Genomic DNA, 23,935 nt, shown 5'->3' with positions numbered 1-23,935 from the left:
TCTTTAGCTCTGTCCCCTCAGCTTTTCCCACTAACCTTCTCTGTTGTCTTTGGTGTTTGTGTGTTGAGAAGTCTGGTAACTGCCACAGCTCACTGATTCAGGGCACTTGGGCCTGTTCCACCTGGCTCCCGGTCTGGTTAGTCTGGACACTGGGCTCTGTTCAGCATGATAGACCTTACCCAGTATCCATCCAGGCTGTCCTGGGCTGGAGCTGTGCTTCCTTCTGCTATTTTGTGGGTTCTGCAGAATTTGTTAAGAGCCATTTTTTATCAGTGTTTGGAGGGTCCTGGAGGAGAGCCCTAGGCAAGTCCCTGCTTTCCAGATGCCATCTTGGCCCCACCCCCTGATTCTCCTCCAGCATGTAGTACAAATCCTTCACTTTTTAGATGAGGAAATTGAGGACCAGAGAGATTAAAGAATTTGCCCTAGATGCCATGCACAGGCTGTAAGTGACTGAGCCAGGATTCAAACACAGGTTCACTGACATCCAAAGTAGTGTCCTTTCTAAACAGTACAGGCAGTACAGGATGGAATTATGAGAGGGCATTCTTTTCTGAGATATATTTACTAGAATTTGCAATACACTCATTGAGTCATAGAATCTTTGAGTTTAAGGGACAACAGAGATCATTGGGACTGGTTTCCTCATCTTTTGTCAAGGACCAGAGAGGTGCCATGGTCAAAGTCATACAGCAGGTCCATAACTTCAACTTACCACAAAAGCCAGGTTTTCTGACTCCCATTCTATATTCTTTCCTTTACATTATGCCACTATGGTTACCCACACTAGGATTTTCAATAATGAAAAATAGGAACTTTATGCAACCTGATCTTTGATATAAATTAAAATAAAAATTTTTTTTACAAAGCTAAGCAGAGTAGGAAACATTCAGAAACTATCAATATTTTGTATGGAGAGGAGGGTAGAGTTAAAAGCTAGTTTACAAATATGAATAATAAAAAATGCATATGTATAATGCATAGAAGAAAGAAAGAGGGCCACAGCAACTAAGAACACTATGCTAACAGGTCATGTATTGTATGAATTTTGGGGAAAGGGCTTATGGGAGGCCAGATTTCCTGGGTCTGGAGGAGGTGGTATATACATTTCAGGTCGTTGACAACGCTATCTTTGATATCCTGGGTAAAGGTCTGCAGGTTGACACTGCCTTTGTCAAAGAACCATATTAAATAGCCAGAAAATATTTCACAGATCATCCTCATGACTGTGAAATAAGCTGAACCACAATGAGCTTCCTCTCTCGGGATTTCCCATTAGGCCATTCTTCCCAAAAGCACAAAAAGTTGGTTGCTTTTCTTTTTGCCCTTTCTGGTGGGCAAAGAGTATGCTGAGGAAGGCTTCTAGGCAGAATAGTGTGACATTCTTTTGTTACTCAAGCTGGGGGCTACAACTAGAAGGGGTAGATGGTCCAAACCATCATATTTCTTTTTCTTTTTAAGATTTATTTTTTATGGAATTTTATGGAATAAACCATCCATTTCCAAAGCAGTATAATTAAAAGGGTGATTGATCATGAAACTGCAAATCTGTTATGTACAACTTGCTATTTCTTTTAAATATATAATAAAACTATCTTGTAAATTTCTTTTTTTTCTTTTTTCTCTCTTGTTCCTTTAGCCCTAGCGATGATGATCACATATATATATATGCATATGTATGTATATATATATACATACATACATACACAAATGTATGTATACACACATACATACATACACACATATACGTGTGTGTGTGTGTGTGTATAAAATTTTTCTATATATACTTCTATTTATCAGTTCTTTTTCTGGATGCATTGGCACACTCTGATGGCATAATTTGTATGGCTGCTATCTTTCAAGATCAGCCCCCTGTCCATGACATCCAATAACTTGTGGTAAAAAAACCCCAAAAACCCAAACCCCAAAACCAACCACCCAAACAAACAAAGAAGGCATTCTGGTTAGGCACATGGGGCTGCAACTGATCTAGCTCTTCCCACTTCCCATCTTATTCTTCCTCATTGAATTCGTCATCCTCATCCCAGGAACAGATCCTGCGGGTTGAGCTCTGGGGCTAGATTCATGAGTACTTCCTTGGTGACATTGTTTATCAGATTGAATGCCTGGCTCTTATTTTAGTGCCTGTTACAGCTGCAGTTGCACCTTCTACTTGGCTGGGTTGGGGTCATCTACCCATTCTTGGTATTTCCCAGTTTCCACAAGTCTTGAAGATATTATTCTCCTCCCTGTGTTGAGGACTATGTTAGGTTGCATGTTTCCAGAGAATTTGGAAGCATTTTAACTCCATGCATAACTACACAATCCCAAGATGCATGTGACTATCCACCTGGACCACTAGCCAGGGCTTCAGCTCGACTCTTTGGGTTGGAGGTCTATGATCTTCTCAAACTCTTAAAATTTAACTAGATAGAACCAAATGAATTAACAGCAAAGAATGAAGATACTTTTGTCCTGTATCCCCTTCTAGGCCTGACAAAGTTTGTTTTCCACTGGATCTGTTTTTCTTCTTCTTTTTCTTTCTTTTAAAAACATGGTTGTGATCACTGTGCCTGCAAATCTGGTTCTGCTAATTTTACTTTGCATTAGATTATATAGGTCTTTCCTTAGATGCTTCATAATCCAATACTCCAGGTTCTAGGAGAGTAATCAAAATCATGCAAGATCCTAAGAAATAGTTATTTCTGGTGTGTGTTCCATCCTGCTGCTTCCAGAAGGTGAAGTCTACCTACAGTTCAGATGCCATTCCCTGAACTTTTTCAGGGGCAGGCATGAATCTCCACCTAACAGAAGCTCAAGCCATGATGATCCTATAGCCAGGATCTAAGTCAGGATGGTGCAACCAACCAGACCAGCAGGGAAGCCCAAAGAAGCTCCATGACTCAGGACCAGGGCCCACAGGAGCTGAGCAAAACCATGAACCCAATCATCTTCCTTTTCCAAGAGACTGAGGAGGTTCAAGCCTAGGAGGGGGACAATGCCTTCCATGAGCTGGAGGAATGCTTCTGCTTGCGTGTTATTATATATCCTGAAGCAAAAATTCCTTTGCAAAAGCTACTTCATTTTTATTGGCCTAGTGGAAGTAGGATGCAGGGGACCCTCCCTACATTTGGGGGAACTCCATCAGTAGGAGCTAGATCCATTTGCAGAAAGCCTGGACCCCACCATCCCCCCTTAAAGGAACTTGAGAACCCTGAGGGTGAGAGAGAAGTGAAATATATTCTACCAGGCCTTTAGGCAGTAGGGTGGGTGGAAGCAGTATAGTTGGGTTACACCAATGATAAGTTTACTGGGGCTATGGTGAAGAAGTCAGAAAAATCCGCAGTGAATGCAGCCAGAGAAACTAAGGAACTCCAACGTAAGTGCAACCAGATCGATGATGAGGAAATGTTTCAATAAATACTTATTGAGTTGAATTGGCCTATCAGTTGCTTGCAGGACCCCTAGAATGGGCCTTTGTGAGGGCCTCCCCCACTATTTTTGCAGGCTTATGGATTCTTTCTTAGTTGAAGATCTCTTGCTACAATCCCCAGGATACACCCCCTCTCCACTTGAATAGGGCAGGGACATAACAGTGATGAAGGGCAGGAGAAAGACAGGGTATAACAAAGACAAAGAAGGGAAAATGTAGTTGAATATCAGCTGTATTTTTTCTCCTTTTGCTCTCATATTATCTCAAATTTGAAATATATCATTCACTAGATATGATTTTTGACCAATATGAACCAATTGTTTGGCAAAGGAGCCAGCATGATTGGACAAAAGCACATTAATGACTACACTGAATATCAACGTCACCATTGGGTTTGAGAAACATTCTTTAAAAGCCCTGTGGCTGTGTAAGTTATCTAAAAGTTCCATCACCTAAGGAGAGCACATGTGAACAGCACCTGCTAAGTGAGATAATTAGGTTGGCTCCTGCCAACTTCATAGAGTGGTAGCTTCAGATTGAACATGCTCTGGAAAAAGTCTGTTCTACAGGTCTGAGAATTTCATGGTCTACCAAGTGGCTATCATCTTGACTGAGGTCTGAAGCATTTCCCTTAGTTTGCCACATTTCCCTAAGGCTTATGTCCTTTTTTTTTCCACAAGGAACTGCTTCCCTCATGCCCTCCTGTGACAATTAATGCCTAGGGGAATAATCTTACATATCGCCATCTTTACAGCAGAAGGGCTGATGGAAGTAGTGTTTATGAGTGAGATAATGGCATGTATCAGCCTGTACTAGACTATGAGGTGATGCTTTAGAAGTGAAGTTGCTCAAGGCCAGTAGAGAATCACAGTGTTAGAAGAGGCCTCAGAGCCTTTGTAGTTCAACTCATATTTGAATGGGAATGGCACTAATGGTTAGCACATATATAATGCTTTAATGTTTGCAAAGCTTCTGTTTTCCACCCTCTGGAATGAAGATATGGGTGGTCTGAGTGCTCCCTGTAGACATAGTCACTCAGTGTTTCCCAAACTTTTTCTTTTTCTCTCGTGGCACAATATTCTTTATTGTGAGGAATCCAGGCAGGTCACATTGGCCATTTAAGCTGGTAACAATATATAAATATCAGTAGACTTGTGCTTGTACATTTTCCCTCCAACATGAGCAATTATTTTTGTTGTTATTATTGAGTTCTTTGTGAGTTTAGAGTCTGAAGTGTTTTGGGATTGGTGCAAATATAATAGGCATATTTTATTTATTTTTGCATATACTATATTTTCTTTAACTGAATTTAAGTCCAGCCTCTGACACTTAGTAGCTGTGTGACTCTGGGTAAGTCAATTAACCTCTGTTTACCTTAGTTTCCTTAACCGTGAAGTGGAGATAATAATAGCACCCACATGGCAAGGTTGTTGTGAGGATTAAATAAGATATTTATAAAAAATACACTTAGCACAGTTCCTTTTACAAAATCGGTGCTATATAGATGCTTATTTCTCCCCCTTTCCCATACTATATATGTTGAATAAATAAAATTTATATTAGGTAAAATTACTTATTAATTGTATTGAATTTTCAGTAGCATCCCAAATTTTATGACACAACTAGAAAATTTCATATCACACCCTTGGTGAACTACAGAAGCAATAGATTTATAGCCACTTGTAAGTGGGAATGAACAGACAATGAGAACTATTTTTACCAAGAGTCAATTTCTAATCAGACTGTTAACCTCAGACCATCCAGGCTATAAGAGATGGGTTTATCAAGAAGGGAATATTCCTTAGCATTCCTAAAAAGCCTTGGTAAATTATTATAGATACAGATGCTCTTCTTTACATTTTGATGAGACTGGCAAGGGTTGTTTGATTTTTGGTCTTTGCATCCTCAGAACTTAGCTGAATGACCAGCACATGGTGGTTGCTTATAAGTGTTTGCTTGCTTGATAACATTGCCTTATTAGAGTGGTTTAATTCCTAGTCTTCCAACACCATTAGAAACTAAAGCTGGATTAGAATTCAGATACAGTAGTTTTTAGATTATAATTTGGAACCTACTAGATCATGCCAATTTTTTATATCTTCCTTTCCTGAACTCACACAGCCCTTGTTTGGCAATCCATTGGTGCCCTCTCAAGTATATTATAATTTTTTAAACACTTCTTTCTCATAGACTTATAAGATCCCAGGTCCAGAGTTAGGAGGAGTTGTAGAGATCATCAAGTTGAACCTTGTTTAACAGATGAAGAAACTGAGACCCACCCACTTAAGTGATTTAAGTCACATAGGTAGTAAATAATAGCGGTAAGATCTCAATATCTGGCATAACAAGTTCATTATTCTTTGCATAAATTCCTGGAGGGTAGGAAAATCTTATTTATCTTCGTATTTCCCCCTATTACTTAATCAATCAATAAACATTTATTAAGATCCTACTATGTAAGTGCTTGGCAAATAGCAGACAATGATTGAACAAATGAACAAATGTTGGATGGGAGGAGATACATTTTTAGCAACAGAATATAAACACTATGAACACATTTTGAAGGAAAAAAATCTCTCAGGATCAGTCAATAGTTATGTTCAGGATTTATAAAGCATACCTGTCTTCTCGTTAATCCCAGGCATGAGTTTCTGTAAAAACTACTAAGGCAAGCAAAAACTCTGACATGATGATGCTTGCCTTTCCTTTTTCCAAACTGAACAGCTATGGGGTGAGGGACCTATCTTAATTACCCAGTTTCAACCAACCTATCTAATCACCATAAACATTTGTCTACTATGGAAAGATTCATACGTAGTAAAATGAGTATGGATTTCACCACCTAATATTGTGAGTTTATTGGTGCTAATAAACAAGGTTCAGTTCTTCCAATAGTGTGCTAATTTGAGGGTCATTGGACAAGGATCTCATATTTAGTATCAACAGATTAGCTAATGATTGCAGATAATCTAAAAACTATGATTCTTAAAACTAGCTTCTGTAACTCCACCCTTTTCATTGCAGAAGCAGATAGGAGACCCGTAGGATTGGAGGACATTTAAAAAATTGTCTTTGTTTCATGGGTTGCCAAGGTCAGAGAATTCATCCCATTCCTGGTAACCTATTAGTGAAGAATTTCTCTGTCCTTTTATGTTGGTCCTTAGATAGTCGTGTGTTGGGTCTCTTTCTGAAGATTTTTTTTTTAATGTGGCAAATCTGGACCAGCTTGCAGTCTGGCTTCATATTTGAGAACCCTAGTTCACTTTCATGCCACAAGGAGATATCAGAAGAATACTTTGTAGTAGAACTGAATCATAACAATATTCACATTCTCATGCTAAACATAAGCAGAAGATGAAAGCAAGTTGCAGCTCATGGGTCTCCTAAGAGTGCTTCTTAAACATTTTTCCACTTGTGACCCATGGTTTAAGAAGTGCTGTCCTAGGAGACACAGTCATATTTTTGATGGAATTAATTTCATTGTATTTCCCAAGGCAATGAGAAGCACTTTTTTCCACTATTAATTTTTATACTTTTTTGCACTTACTAGTATTTTATTTTTTTTCCAATTACATGTATAGTTTTTAGCATTCATTTTTGTAACATTTTGAGTTCCAAATATTTCTCCCTCCCTTCCTTTCCTCCTCCCCAAGACAGCAAACAATTTGATATGGGTTATACATGTACAAACATGTTAAACACTTCCACATCAGTCATGTTGTGAAAGAAGAATCAGAACAAAAGGGAAAAAACAATGAGAAAGAAAAAAACAAACAAATAAAAAAGTGAAAATAGTATGCTTCAATATGTATTCAGACTCCACATCCATCTCTGGATGTGGATGGCACTTTCCATCATGAGTCTTTTAGAACTGCTTTAGATCATTGTATTTCTGAGAAGAGTTAAGTCTATCATAGTTGATCATTGAACAATATTTGCTGCTACTGTGTATTCTATATTATTATTATTATTATTACTTACTGTGTATATAATGTTCTCCTGGTTCTGCTCACTTTGCTCAGTATGAGTTGATACAAATCTTTCCAGGTTTTTCTGAAATTTGCCTGCTCATCATTTCTTATAGAACAATACTATTCATTACATTCATATACCAGAACTTGTTCAGCATCCCTACACTTTCCACAAATTCCAACAGTTTTCCCACAATTTGCCACTACAAAAAGAGCTGCTATAAATATTTTTGTACATGTGGGTCCTTTTCCCTTTTTTATGCTCTCTTTGGGATACCAGCCTTGTAGTGGTATTGCTGGACCAAAGGGTATGCACAATTTGGTTGTGCCACTATTAGCCCCCCACCTTTTCTTTCCAATTTTCCCTCCTACTTCTGCCTTCCCTTCTGCCCTCCCTTCTATCAGCCCCCATCTTCCCTTTTTTTTCTCCTTTCTCCTCCCACTTCCCTATAGGGTAAGATAAATTTCTATGTCCAATTGAGTGTGTATGTTATTTCCTCTGAGCCACATTTGATGAGAGTAAGGTTCAAATAATGCTCACCCCCTTCCTTCTTTCCCTCCACTGTAATAGGTCTTTTGCACCTCTTCCTGTGATTTCATTTACCCTATTTTGCCTCCCCCTTTTCTTTTCTCGCAGTACAATCCTCCCTTAATTATTTTTATATCATCATATAGAACTCAACTCATACCCACACTCTCTGTCTATGTATACTCCTGTGTAAGGATGTAAATAGTTTAATCTCATTGAATAACATGTTTTTTTTCTTTCCTGTTTACCTTTTTATACTTCTCTTAAATTTTGTATTTGAAGATGGAATTTTTTTTTCAGCTCTGGTCTTCTCATCAGGTAAGTTTGAAAGTCCCCTATTTCATTGAATACCCATCTTTTCCCACGAAAGAGTATGCTTAATTTTGTTGGGTAGTTGATTCTTGGTTGTAATCAAAGCTCCTTTGCCTTCCAGAATATCGTATTCCAAGCCCTCTGATCCTTTAATATAGAAGCTGCTAAATCCTGTATAATCCTGACTGTGGCTCCTTGATATCTGGATTGTTTTTTTTCCAGCTGCTTGCAATATTTTCTCTATGACATGATAAATCTGGAATTGGGTTACAATATTACTTGGAGTTTTCATTTTGGGGTCTGTTTCAGAAGGTGATCAGTGGGTTCTTTCAATGACTTTTTTACCCTCTGATTCTAGGACATCAGGGCAGTTTTCTCTGATAATTTCTTGGAAGATGCTTTCCAGGCTCTTTTTTGATCATGGCTTTTAGGTAGTTCAACAATGCTTAATATCTCTCCTGAATCTATTTTCCACATCAGTTGTTTTTCCAATGAAGTGTTTTACATTTCCTTCCATTTAAAAATTTATTTTCATTTTGTTTGACTTACTTGATGTCTCAGAGTCATTAGCTTTCACTTGCTCAATTGTAATTTTCAAGAAATTATTTTCTTCAGTTAGCTTTTTTTTTTTACCTTATTTTCTATTTGGCTAATTCTACTTTTAAAGGAGTTGTTTTCTTCAGTGGATGGATATTTTTCCACTTCGCCAAGTCTATTTTTTAAGGATTGTTTTCTTTAGTCAATATTTTTGCTTCCTTTTCCAAGCTGTTGATTTTTTTTTTCGTAATTCTTTTGGTGTAACTCTCATTTCTTTTCCCAATTTTTCTTCTACCTCTCTTACTTGATTTTAAACATCCTTTTTGAGCTCTCCAAAGAGAACTTTTAGAACTTGAGACCAGTTTGAGGCTTTACATGTAGGCATTTTGACACTGTTGTCCTCTTCTGAGTTTGTGTTTTGATCTCCCCTATCTCTATGGTAGCTTTCTATGGTCAGAGATCTTTTTATTTTTTGTTCACTTTTAAAAGTTGAGCTCTGATCCTCAGGCACAGGGGGTACTGCCTCAAGCTTCTTGTGCTAGGAGCCAGGGGCCTGGTCACTGGCTTTCCATACTGGGGCCTCAGGTGCTTATGCTTGTCTACTGCACTGGGGTCACCTTGCCTAGGAACACCTTTTGTGCCGGGGTCCTGGGGCTGGCAATTTGCCTTCTACACTGGGGTTGGAAGCCTGACAGTTGGCTTGTTGTGCCAGAACTGAGGGGTCTTGGTTTCTGATCTGTGCTGTGACTAAGAGCCTCCTACTGGCTTGCTTAGACACTGCCTATGTTGGGCTGTACACCCTTTTTATCCAAGTAAGACAGACATAACCTTCTAAGTTATCTTAAGCTGGAAAGTTGTTTCACTCAATCTTTTTGTGGGTTCTGTCACTCCAGAATCTGTTTAGAGGGTTTATTTAATGTGTCTGGGAGAGCTCAGGCAACTTCCTGACTTCCCTCTCCCATCTTGGCTCTGCCTCCAAAAAGAAACCCTTAATGAGATCCTAAAGCAAAAACCAAAACACAGGACCCTAAAGACAAAAACTGGAAACTAGTATCCCAAAAATTTCTGCTTAAGCACCTAGATTTGCTATAAATAATGAATATGTAGAGAAATTATATGAAAGCAAAGGTATGTCCTTTGATCCTTGGGGACCTTAATGTCAAGGTGGACTTGGGAAAAAATGGCAAAAAGTATGATAGTAAAATATGGCACAAGTTTAAGAAATAGAAGAGACTTGAATACTACTCAAAATCCTAACTTATGCATCCTGAGTATTTTCTTTAAGAAGAATTTTGGAAGGTGTTGAACATGACAAACACTAATAGTGCCATGAAAATGAAACAGTCTTTAATGTATAGGAAGTTACTAATGGATCAGTTCCTGATATAGAAATTATATAGGAATCAGTTGTCTCTGTGTAGTTAGACCATTGCCTAGTTAAGGCAAAGGACAAAATCAGCATCAAATTAAAAGAAGGGCTAAAGAAACGATATGCTTTAATTTTTAAAATTTCAACTTGACCTATTAAAAATGAGAAATGTAGAAAAAGCAAAGATATCAACCTTTATCATCATTGCTTCCTTTAGAAGTTCAATTTATGCAAGTCAGTTACTGCAAAGAGGAGGCCAAAAGGTTCCACAAACCACCCCAGTCAACATTTGATCTAGTCAAGCAAAAAGATATGGCAGCCAACAGCTATACCTACAATATTGGAAGAAGATGAAAATCGGTACTGGCTCACAAGACAGTAAAAAGCATTGGAAGTGAAAAGAAGTTGGAAAAAGCTTGGCATGAGACCAAACCAAGCCATATCATTCCAAGAGAATTTGTAGATAAACCTGGCAGGAGGACAACAAACAGAAAGAAAATGTAACAGATTTGTCATCATTTCTATATTTCACTTTCGTAAGTAATGACTGCAAATCTACCACATTTGGATTATAGAACCTCAATTCAAGATATGTTATATTAACAACTAGAAATGCCACCTAACAAGAAAAAGTCGAGAAGCTCAACTGTGCATGGAGGAGATTTCTGCTTGAGGTGTCACAGTTTTATAAGCATTGAGAGATTGCTTTACAAAATATTTCATAAAGAATTAAAGAATGCCAAAAGAAAAAAAATCAAAAGCAATATACCTTACATGCTTACTTCCTCATTTTTATATAATCTTTATGAGAATGACTGATCTACCAGTTGTGATGTAGTGGAAAGAATATTGAACATGGAAGCAGCAGAGAACTGATTTCAAGTCTTGCTTCTGACATTTACTGAAAGTGGCACCATGGGCAAGTTACTTAACCTTCCTGACCTTCAATTTCCTCAGAAGCTAAATGGAGATAATAATACCTGTAGTATTTGCCTCACAGGGTCAGTGGAAGATTAAATGAGATATTGGAGGTAAAGCACTTTGCAAATCTTAAGTTCATATATAAATGCAAGATATCAGCCACTGAAGCTATATATTAAAAAATATGGGAAAAGAGCAACCAGGATTTTCTGCAGCAGAATTTATCTTTACAATAACTCAGATGACCAAAGGGGTAGAGAATATGCAATATCCTGTTATGTATACATTTTGGCAATTATGTACATGCTGTATCCCATTATATATACATATATATGTATATATACTATATATACACATACAGTTATATCACATTATATATACATTTATATTTATACACACCCATATATATACAATATTATATATATGCATATATATGATACATATAATATTATATAGGCACATATAGACACATACACATTCAATTTGATAGAGCAAATATAAAAGATTCCCATCCAACATATGTATTTGCATACATATTTAAGATTTCTGTGTGCAAAAATTCTGAAAATTTTCCTGCTCCCTCTTTAGGCTACATAGTATACAATAATATTAGAATAGTATTTTAGCCTTAATCCTTAGATGAGAAATCCATATCCCAGTCTAATCATAGTATTTCTTTTGCTATCAATCCAAAACAATTCCCTGCACTAAACCTTTTCTCCCCTTACCAAAAGCCTAACTACTGTGAGAAAACTAGATGGAAATTCAGTGAGGAACTCATCTCCCTGGGGACAGAATTAGGGTGATGAATATCTAAGGATAGAAGGCTCTTCACTGGCAAACTTATTCTTTTTTTTTAATCTTTTTTAAAATTTATTTATTTAACATATTTAGTTTTCAGTATTGATTTTCACAAGAGTTTGAATTACAAATTTTCTCCCCATTTCTACCCTCCCCCCACTCCAAGATGACGTATACTCTGATTGCCCTGTTCCCCAGTCAGCCCTCCCTTCTGTCACCCCACTCCCCTCCCATCCCCTTTTCCCTTCCTTTCTTGTAGGGCAAGATAAATTTCTACGCCCCATTGCCTGTGTATCTTATTTTCTAGTTGCATGCAAAAACATTTTGTTTTTGTTTTTGAACATCTGTTTTTAAAACTTTGAGTTCCAAATTCTCTCCCCTCTTCCCTTCCCACCCACCCTCCCTAAGAAGTCAAGCAATTCAACATAGGCCACATTCGTATCATTATGTATAACCCTTCCACAATACTCATGTTGTGAAAGACTAACTATGTTTTGGTCCTTCCCAACCCATCCCCCTTTATTGAATTTTCTCCCTTGACCCTGTCCCCTTTCAAAAGTGTTTGTTTTTGATTACCTCCACCCCCATCTGCCGTCCCCTCCATCATCCCCCCCTTTTTTATCTTCTTCCCTCTTCTTTACTGTGGGGTAAGATACCCAATTGAGTATGTATGGTATTCCCTCCTCAGGCCAAATTTGATGACAGCAAGAAGAACTCATTCCCCCCTCACCTGCCCTCTCCCCTCCTCCCACAGAACTGCTTCCTCTTGCCACCTTTATGGGAGATAATCCGCCCCATTCTATCTCTCCCTATCTCCCTCTCTCAATATATTCCTCTCTCATCCCTTAATTTGATTTTATTTCTTTTAGATATCTTCCCTTCATCTTCAACTCACCCTGTGTCCGCTCTCTCTCTCTCCATATATATACACATACATATATACATACATGCACATTCACTTATATATATATATACACACACACATAAACATATATATATGCATATTCCTTTCAGCTACTATGATATTGAGGTCTCATGAATCATACACATCATCTTTCTATGTAGGAACAAAACAGTTCAACTTTAGTAAGTCCCTTATGATTTCTCTTTCTTGTTTACCTTTTCATGCTTCTCTTGATTCTTGTGTTTGAAAGTCAAATTTTCTATTCAGCTCTGGTCTTTTCAGTGAGAAAGCTTGAAAGTCCTCTATTTTATTGAAACTCCATATTTTGCCTTGGAGCATGATGCTCAGTTTTGCTGGGTAGGTGATTCTAGGTTTTAATCCTAGCTCCATTGACCTCCAGAATATCGTATTCCAAGCCCTTCGATCTCTTAATGTAGAAGCTGCCAGATCTTGGGTTATTCTGATTGTGTTTCCACAATACTCAAATTGTTTCTTTCTGGCTGCTTGAAGTATTTTCTCTTTGATGTGGGAGCTCTGGAATTTGGCGACAATATTCCTAGGAGATTTCTTTTTGGGATCTATTTGAGGAGGCGATCGGTGGATTCTTTCAGTTTCTATTTTGCCCTGTGGCTCTAGAATATCAGGGCAGTTCTCCTTGATAATTTCTTGAAAGATGATATCTAGGCTCTTTTTTTGATCATGGCTTTCAGGAAGTCCAATAATTTTTAAAATATCTCTCCTGGATCTATTTTCCGGGTCAGTGGTTTTTCCAACGAGATATTTCACATTATCTTCCATTTTTTCATTCCTTTGGTTCTGTTTTATAATATCTTGATTTCTCATAAAGTCACTAGCTTCTACTTGCTCCAATCTAATTTTTAGGGTAGTATTTTCTTCAGTGGTCCGTTGGACCTCCTTTTCCATTTGGGTAATTCTGCCTTTGAAGGCATTCTTCTCATTGGCTTTTTGGAGCTCTTTTGCCATTTGAGTTAGTCTATTTTTTAAGGTGTTGTTTTCTTCAGTGTATTTTTCAGTTTTTTGGGGGTGTCTCCTTTAGCAAGTCATTGACTTGTTTTTCATGGTTTTCTCACATCCTTCTCATTTCTCTTCCCAATTTTTCCTCTACTTCTCTAACTTGCTTTTCCAAATCCTTTTTGAGTTCTTCCATGGCCTAGGACCAGTTCATGTTTTCCTTGGAGGCTTTTGGTGTAGGCTCTTTGACTTTGTTGACTTCTTTAGGCTGTATGTTTTGGTCTTCTCCATCACCAAAGAAAGAATCCAAAGTCTGAGACTGAATCTGGGTGTGTTTTCGCTGCCTGGTCATATTGCCAACCAACCAACCCGACCCCTGAGTTCCTCAGTGGGGTATGACTGCTTGTAGACTAAAGAGCTCTATGTTCCATGTTTGGGGGGGATGCACCAGCTCTGCCACACCAGCACTCCTCCTCCCCCAAGAACCCCCAACCCAGACTGGGCCCAGATCCCCAGCAGGCTGTGCACTCCTGCTCTGATCTGCCACCCAATTCCTCCCACCTGGTGGGCTCGGGGCAGGAAGCAACCACAGCTGCAGCTGCCCCACCTCCACTGCCCCGGGGGTGGTGGCCGAACCCTGAACTCCTTCCATTCCCACAACCCCTCCCACCAACCCTCTCCGCTGTCCTTGGTGGTTGTGGGTTGAGAAGCCTGGTAACTGCTGCAGCTCACTGATTCAGGGCGCTAGGTCCTGCTCTGCCCGGCTCCTGGTCTGGTTGGTCTGCACTGCTCATGCTGGGCTCTGCTCCACTCCGTTCCCAGCTCCCAGCTCCCAGCTCCCAGCTCCCAGCTCCGTGTGGGATAGACCTCACCCAGAGACCATCCAGGCTGTCCTGGGCTGGAGCCCTGCTTCCCTTGGCTGTTTTGTGGGTTCTGCAGTTCTAGAATTGGTTCGGAGCTATTTTTTATAGGTTTTTGGAGGGACTTGGCGGGGAGCTCACGCTAGTCCCTGCTTTCCAGCTGCCATCTTGGCTCTGCCTCTGGTAAACTTATTCTTAACTTTTGCCTTGATTTGGTTAGAGTAATAATCTGACTACAAGAAGGAAGAAATCTTTGATTACTTCAGTTAATGGAAGTATCTTTTATATTCACCTATGAGTCGGTGGAAAGGAGAATCCTTAGGACTGGTCAAAGAGAGATTCTTTTAAGGAAAATGATTCTCTTGGATGCACTGACATTTTAACTTACTACTCTTCTGGGATTATTATCTAAACTCACAACCCTTGCTGCATTTGACTGGAATGTTGTCTCTTGTATTCCCCTTTAAATCTAGTACCTTCCCTCTGTTGATTATTTCTAATCATCCAGTATAAAGCTTGTTTGTACTTAGTGTTTTAAATCTTGTCTCCTGCTTAGAATGTGAGATCCTTGAAAGCAGGGACTATGTTTTGCCTTTCTTTGTATTCTCCAGTGTTTGCCACAGTGTCTGGTACATAGTAGTTGCAAATAGTAGGTGCTTAATATTTATTGACTGAGATTATTATAAATTGTAATTTCAAAATGGATCATGTTGGAAAGATTTCCAAGACATTCTATTCAACGACTTGTTTATTAAGCATTAAACTGGAGCATGTTTTACGGCCAAAAATTTTCTTCATTGACATTATAAATATCTTGCTTTATATCCAAATGGGACAGATTCCACAGAGATGGTAATATCTTCCAAATTTTTTTACTTCAATTGTTTCAAGCCTACAGAGCATCCTAAATGAAATTCATATTTGTTAAAAATGGATCATCCTTAACATCCACACGGGAAAACCAAGTGGATGAATGTCAATGCTATAAGCAGATGGATAGTCAGTCCTTAGTTTCTGAATACCATATATGTCTCAGACAGATATAGCAAGTGGACATTGAGTTGGTCCTAGAATTTCATAGGAGGAATAACATGTTGGATTTTACTTAGGAAGTTGTATAATGTTTCAAATGATTCCAAGCTGCTCTCTGTCAAAAACAAAACAAAACAAAAGACAAAACACCTTTGTAAAAGCAATGTATTCCAAATGATGTTGATGATTGTATTTCTTGGAACTCCTAAGCCTACAAAGTTAGTTTGAGTGACCCAAATATCAAGAGAAAGAGTTGTGTGCACATATAGATGGCAGTATACTAACAATGATGAGCTAAGCATAAGTAATATAAGGGTTATCATTCAGTAAAAGTAACATTAAAGAAGGAAATAGACCAGTTATATCCTGAAAGTAAGGAATAATATTCATAGCCTGAATAACGGGTGTGTGGCTAAGTGGATAGAATGTTGGATCTAGAGTTAGGAAGACCTGACTTCAAACCAAGCCTCAATAATTTACCAGTTGTATGACCTTGGCAAAGTCACTTAACCTCTGCTTGACTCAGTTTCCTTTTCCATAAAATGAGGATAATAATAGCACCTACCTCTCAGGGTTGTTGTGAGGATCAAAACCTTAAAATGGAACATAAATAATAGCTATTTGATGATGAGGACAATGATGAATGCTGACCAGTACTAACAAAATATCAGTAGAACCAACAGAAGGTCTGGATTGAGTTAGTCCTTTGTAGATGATCTATAGGAAAACATGGACAAGAATCTCCCTAGGTGACAATGTATGGATGGGCTGAAATTTGTGTTCATGGAGGTAGTACTTACCCCAGTCACCAAACAATTAATTATCATTCATTAAGTACTTAGTTAAGTCAAGCATTGTGCTAAGCACTGGGAAAAAGCAAAAATTGGTCTCTGCCATCAAGAAGCTCACATTCTAAATGGGGGAAACCACATACAAGAGATATACTGTAGTGATGCAGGTAACCTTGTAGAGGATGGCACTTATAGCTAAGGAGATATGGAAAGGACTTCTCAAGGAGGTGGCACTTGAACTGAGTTTCAAAAGAAGCTGAGTATTTGCCTAAGTTTGGGAGATGGGAAGGAGAACATTCCAAGCATGGGGAGGGACCATTGCAAAGGTGTGCAGACAAGAGATAGTTTTATCTGCAAGGAATAGCATATAGGCCAGTACTGCTTTATGGTAAAGTGCATAGAGGACAGTACAATATAAGATTTGAAAGGTAAGAAGGAATCAGCTTGTGAAAAGCTTTAAATGCTAAACAAAGGACTTAACAATTGATCCTAGAGGCAATAGAGAACTCCTGGGGTTTACTGAGTAGGGGGTGGACACAGGCCAACTCATGCTTTAGGAAAATCACTTTGCCAATTGTGAAAAGAATTGAAATGGTGGATCCATTGAACTATATTAGGAATGGTTTTCTTTGAGCTAATACTCAAATAGACTTAGAGACTGAACCTGTTATTTTGAGGAAACTTCCTCTACAAATACAGTTCTCTGGAACGTATAGTTTTTGCTGTTGTTGTTCATTTGCTTCAGGTGTGTCTAACTCTTTATTTAGAATTCTCTTGCAAAGATACCTGGAGTAGTTTGCCATTTCCTTCGCCAGCTCATTTGACAGATGAGGAAATTGAGGCAAACAGGGTTCCCCACCTTTGGACTAGGTTATGAAAGGCTTTAAAAGCCAATCGGAAGATACTATATTTATTCCCTGAGGTAGTAGAGAGCCTCTGAAGTTTATTGAATAAGAGGTGCATGGTCAGATCTGTATATTGGGAAGTATAGGTAGACTAAAGTGACTCCATTTTGTGTATCCCCAGCCCTGTTGGTACTGCAGCCCCTGCATTGTTTGTAAAGTCTTTCTCTTTCTGCTGAAACAGTAGGAAGTCCTTTTGTTCCTTCTGCCCATGTCTGGAGATCTCCCTTGCTGGAGAACTCAATAAACCTGCATTGGTTACAAAACTTTCTGCTTTTGGTATCAATTTGCTCTGGTACTGACAATTTTATCCACAGAAGATCATTTTGACAACTGAATAGAAGACAGATTAGATTGGGAAGAGACTTGTGGCAGGGGGAGCAACCAGTATGCTATTGCCATTGTCCAGGTGTGAGGCCATGTGGGTGTATACCAACATGGCAGTGGTGTTAGAAGAGAGAAGAGGGCATATGCGAGAGATGTTATAAAGGTAAAATTGGCAGGATTTGGCATCTGATTGGATATAGGAGGTGAGAAGGAGGATGGAGTTGACATGGTGTTGAAGTTGTGAGCTTGAGTGACTGGTAGGATGGTGGTACCCTTGATAGTAATAAGAAAGTTTAGAAGGTAAGGGAGTTTTGGTAGGAAAGACAATGAGTTCAATTTTAGACATGTTGAATTTAGTATGTCTACTAGAAATCTGGTTTAAGATGTGTAATAATCAGTTGAAGGTATGAGACTGGACCTCAGAAGAGAGGTTAGGGCTGGGGAAATAAATCTGAAAATCATCTGCATAGAGGTAATTGAATCAATGGGACCTTACAAGATTGCCAAGCAAAATGGTACAGAGGGAGAAGAGTAAAGGGCATAAAACACAGCCTGGGGGGACAACTACACTTACTGAGTATACCTTCCAGCAAGGGAGACTAAGAAGTAGTCAGCCAGATAGCAGGAGAACCAAGAGAGAGTGATGTCATGAAAACAGATTGAAAAAAAAAAAAACAAATCACATATTTTAATTATCACCCTTTTAATCTCTCCTCCCCTATGCAAAGCACTGTGCTAAATGCTGAGGCAGGTAGAAAGATATGTGAGAATAGAACATCTGTTGTGAAGAATAAAGGGAAAAAAAAACAAGAGTGTGAAAATACATGGAAGGATGTAAGCAGTATAAGTTACTATCTATGAGAACTTACAGAATGCAGGATCAGTTGAAAACTGTTGTGGACAATGCGTTCAAGCTGGGCTTTTAAAAAGTTGTGGTTGAGATTGCAGATATCAGAGATGTGAAGGGAAGAAATTGCTGGAAAGGTACAAAAGTGAGAAATCATGGGACTAATGCAGATAACAATAGATTGAGAGTTGATTGGAAAGTCAGAGGTTCTTGAAGGTGAGATCTTTGATGAAAGTACAAAGCACATGAAGGAGACAGTTGGAAATATGGCTGGAAAGAGTTCTGAACCTCATTGTTGAGTCCTTGAAGAATGCTAAGCTATGGAGTTAGCACTTAATTTAGTAGGTGCTGGTGAGCCAAGAAAGTATTTTAAGAAGAGGAAAGACATAACAAAACCTGTGTAAAAGGGACCTTAAAGGTCCTCTAATCCAACCTCATTATTTTACATGAATGACATGAAGTCCAAAGAGAATAAATGACTTGCTCAAGGTCATACAGGAGGAATGTAGTAGAGTTAGGATTTCAACCTACATCTTCTGATACCAAACCTGATGTTCTTTGAGACTGGAGGTGACATCTTCAGGTACCTTTCACAGTAGAGAACTTGGAGAGGTAGTGAGGATCTGAACCAGGGTTGTAAATATTTTAAAGAGTGATTCAACATCTGGGCTGGGAAATATTTTCCAAATGAATTAAGAAAAACTTGAAAAACGAATAGCCTTTGTTTTTCACAATCCCCTCCCTGACACCAAAGGAACCTCTTTGAAAAACTCTCAGTCATTCCTGGAGGCCTACATTTGATTAGAAATTGGCTTCAGAAGCTCTGAAAGTTTCTAGGCTACTTTGGAGAAGCCAATGGCAGCTATACCACTGACTAATTTAGATCAAGAAGATTTTTTGGAAGAAAGCAATGGAGAAGTGAAAGAAGGCTCTTCGAAATTTTTCTGAATGTGTAGCTAATGGGTATTTATCTTTGAGAAGGATTTTTAGAATAGCTTTCTATAGCTGGTGAGAAGTGGCCAGCATGTAGGGGAGAGGCTTGTCAATTTGGCTTATCATTAGACCTAACTTTATTAAACACATGATTCTTGGACGGACTTTTTAATTATTCAACGAAGAATACAATTTTGAGCTAGATAAGGATTAATTGGCAATGATCTTCCCAAACACCTATGAGGTTAAAATTGTACCAGGTATTTCTCTCCTGGATTAGGAATAGGTGGCAGGAATATTCATATTGGTCTTGGATAATTTAGGATTTTTGACCTATTTGACTGACAGAGTAAAATAAAAAAATTGCCCTATGAAAAAATTTCCAAGCCTCTTCTTTGACTCTCCTGAAGTAGCTTTTTAATTGATCTATGCTTATTTCTAAACAAAATTTCTCTATCTCTTCTTACTGAGCTTTGTTGGTAATATATAGAAGTGCTGATGATTAATGTGGATTTATTTTATATCCTGTGACTTTGCTAAAATTGTTAGTTATTTCAAGTGGTTTTTTTTAGCCCATTCTCTAAGTATACCAACCATATCATCTGCAAAGAGTGATAGTTTTGTTTCCTCATTGTCTAGTCTAATTCCTTCAATTTATTTTTCTTCTCTTATTGCTAAAGCTAAGATTTTTAGTACAGTATTGAATAATAGTGGTGATAATGGGCATTCTTGTTTCACTCTTGATCTTATTGGGAATGCTTCTAGCTTATCCCCATTACATATAATACTTGCTGATGGATTTAGATAGATGCTACCTATCATTTTAAGGAAGACTCCATTTATTTCTATGCTCTCTAGGATTTTTAATAGGAATGGGTGCTGTATTTTGTCAAATGCTTTATCTGCATTGATTGAGATAATCATATATTTTCTGTTAGTATTTTTGTTCATATGGTCAGTTATGCTGATAGTTTTCCTAATATTGAACCAGCCCTGCATTCATGGTGTAAACCTTGCCTGGTCATATTGTATTATCCTTGTGATAAGTTGCTGTAATCTCTTTGCTAATATTTTATTTAAAGTTTTTGCATCAATTTTCATTAGGAAAATTGGTCTATAATTTTCTTTCTCTGTTTTGGCTCTTCCTAGTTTAGGTATTAGCATCATATTGTGTCAAAAGAAATTTGCTAGAACTCCTTGTTCACTTATTTTTCCAAATAGTTTATATAGTATTGGAATTAATTGTTCTGTACATGTTTAGAAGAATTCACTTGTAAATCCATGTGACTCTGGATATTTTTCTTAAGGTGTTCAATGATGGCTTATTTAATTTCTTTTTCCAAAATGGGGTTATTTAAATATTTTATTTCTTTTTCTGTTAATCTGGGCAATTTACATTTTTGTAAATATTCATCCATTTCACTTAGACTTTCAGATTTATTGGCATACAGTTGGACAAAATCGCTCCTTATTATTGCTTTAATTCCCTCTTCATTGGTGGTGAATTCAATCTTTTCATTTTTGATGCTAGTAATTTGGTTTTCTTCTTTCTTTGTTAAATCAGATTAAAGCAAAGGTTTATTTATTTTATTATTTACCCCCCCACCCCCCAAAAAAACCAGCTCTTAGTTTTGTTTTCTTTCAGTTTTCGTAATCTCTCCTTTGATTTTCAGAATTTCTAACTTGGTATTTAATTGTGGATTTTTAATTTGTTCTTTTTCTAGCTTTTTTAATTGCATGCCCAATTCATTGATCCCCTCTTTCTCTATTATATTCATGTAACTGTTTAGAGATACAAAATTTCCCCTAAGCACTGCTTTGGCTGCTTCCCATAAATTTTCATATATTGTTTCATTATTGTCATTCTCTTTGATGAAATTATTGATAGTTTCTATAATTTGCTGTTTGACCCACTCATTCTTTAGGATTAGATTATTAAGCTTCCAAATAATTTTAATCTGTCTTTCCATGCCCCTTTATTACATGTAATTTTTTATTGCATCATGATCTGAAAAGAATGTATTTAATTTTTCTGCCTTTCTATATTTGATTGTGAGGTTTTTGTGCCCTAATATATGGTCAATTTTGTGTAGGTGCCATGTAGTTTCTTAATTGGAACACAGCGGGATGATAAACTGCATGAAGAACAGGAAGCTGTTGGTTTATTATTCATTCTGTAACCTACTTGCTGTGTGGACCTTGGGATGTCATCCTGTATCTTAGCTTCTCTGCCAAAAAAACCACAAACAGTTATCTTTCTAACTGGCATCATGGGGATATCATAGATTAATGAGTAAGTGTAATTAAAGCATTTGGAGTTACATACAGATGGATGCTGAAAAGATTATGTGAAAAGCTGGCTAAATACAGTTTCATTTTTGTCATTTTGACATGTAAAATGCTCTGGGTTTTCATGGTAACATATAGTGAGGGTAGAACACTCCTCATGGTCCATGGGTGGAGCTGAACTTAGCTCCCTCTGCCCATTTCCTAGGATATATATATATATATATATATATATATATATATATATATATATATATATATATGTACTTGGTGCTAAAGGACTTGGGGTTGATATGGCAATCCCTCAGTCTCCCTCACAATAGCAGAGGGGATTGGCCACTTATCTGACCAACTTAGTATTGATCTTAAAAGAAGTTCACCCCCTGACACACACACACTCTCTCTCTCTCTCTGTCTCTCTGTCTCTCTCTCTCTCTCTCTCTCTCTGTTTGTATTAGGACTGTGGGGACTCTGTGAGGCTCTTTCTTAGATTTCCTTTGAGGGAGAGGGAGGTGTCCCTCCTCTATCCATGGAAGTTGCTCCTATATGGCAATGAATCTACATGCTTCTGAGGTGAGTCTGAGACTAGACCTAAGGTTCCTAACTCTTTCTTCTGCTTCTATTTTTTTTTCCTGAACAGAGGGAATAAAACAGGGATCATGAAAGATGGATTTTTTTTTCTGATGAATATACTGTGAGTTTGAGAGCTGCTGGGATCTTCAGAGTCTACTGGCAGAAGGAGGAGTTTTCTGCAACTACACTTTTCTAGCAGATGACAATACTAGGAGGATAAGCCCAAGTCATTCTTGATTTTATCCTCTCCTGTTTTCTCTAGCAGATTTCCCCTCCTATCACCCCCATTCTCTCTCCCCATTCTTCTACTACCTAGGAATCCTTCTCTGCTTCCTACAAATATTCATCTTTAAAAAATCCCTCATTTCATCCAACCCTTCCTGCTAGCTATCATACTATAGCTCTTGTTCACTTTTCAGCTAACCTGCTTGGGGAATCCATCTACACTAGGTGCCTCTACTTCCTCTTCTCCCACTCTTTCATTTTTGCTCTCCAGAATGGTTGGATCAGTTCACAATTCCACCAATAGTGAATGTGTCTCAATATTTCCACACCCCCTTGTATTGGGAATTAAGATGGACTCTTAGCACTTATTCAACCAAGTGCCCTTGAAGAGTCTGGCCTTTGTTTCCTTGATTAAATTAGGAGTCCTTGATGACCTCCTTGCCTCAAGGGAAAGCCTAGTTTACATGGGTTTGAGTGACACGTTTGTGACATCAGAGGCTTTTAGACCACGTGGCACCATGTTTTATCCACTGCACCACCTTGCATGTATTCAATTATGCTATACTATCTCTTGGTGTCTTTTGTTTCTTATAATAGTCCTATGAGAGACACAGTAAAAGCATGAGCAATGCTAACATCTAACATTTATGGAGCACTTCCAGGTTAGCAAAGCACTTTACAAACAGAATTTAATTTTATTCTCACAACAGGTAGGTAGCTGCTATTATTATCCCCATTTTACAAATGGGGAAACTGAAAATAGAGTTTAAATAATTTGCCTAGGGTAACACAACTAGTATGTGTCTGAGGCTGCATTTGAACTCAGGTCTTTCAGACTCCAGGTGCAGCTCTCTGTGCTACTTAGCTGTCTCTAAAAAGCATATGCCTATTTAACAGATGAAAAAACTTAGGCTATGGCCACACAGCCAGCAAGCCTGGATTTGAACTCAGGTTTTCTAAATCCAAGTTCTGCTATTTTTTTTTTACTATACCATACCTACCTCTTTGTCAAAAATCTGCAATATCCATAGGCTTGAGCAGGCCTGAACAATGTATGGCCCGCAGACCACTTGCAGCCTGTCAAAGGATTTCATGTGGCCCACCACTGTGGCCTACCACCACTCTCTCCTGTTTGTCACATGACCCATGGCAACCAACCAATCAGCCAACCAACCAACCAACCAGTCTGTCTCTAGTTAACTTTACTTGGAAAATGAGCTGCTAAAAATCTATCTGCAGCCCACAGATGTTTGGCCTATTTTAATTTTGGTCCCTACCTACTGTCAAGTTGTGCAGGTCTGGTCTAGAGTATCCCCAATGGGAGCAGTTTAGATTCTGGAAGGAAAATAAGTAAAGAAAATAAGGGAGCTGTCAAAAAGTGGTAAAAGGAGATATGAAAGGGAGGCATAG

The 23,935-nt window shown here is 38.2% G+C and overlaps 1 pseudogene; it reads right to left on the bottom strand.

Moving 5' to 3' along the window:
• Positions 1–1,017: 1,017 nt before the first annotated feature.
• On the bottom strand, positions 1,018–23,619 carry LOC118842068 (annotated as a pseudogene).
• Between the last annotated feature and the right edge of the window lie 316 nt (positions 23,620–23,935).

Source organism: Trichosurus vulpecula, chromosome 3, assembly GCF_011100635.1.
Source record: "Trichosurus vulpecula isolate mTriVul1 chromosome 3, mTriVul1.pri, whole genome shotgun sequence".
NCBI classification, from domain to species: Eukaryota; Metazoa; Chordata; class Mammalia; order Diprotodontia; family Phalangeridae; genus Trichosurus; species Trichosurus vulpecula.
The sequence above is the reverse complement of the archived record's forward strand: the minus strand, read 5'-3'. Positions and strand labels throughout refer to the sequence as shown.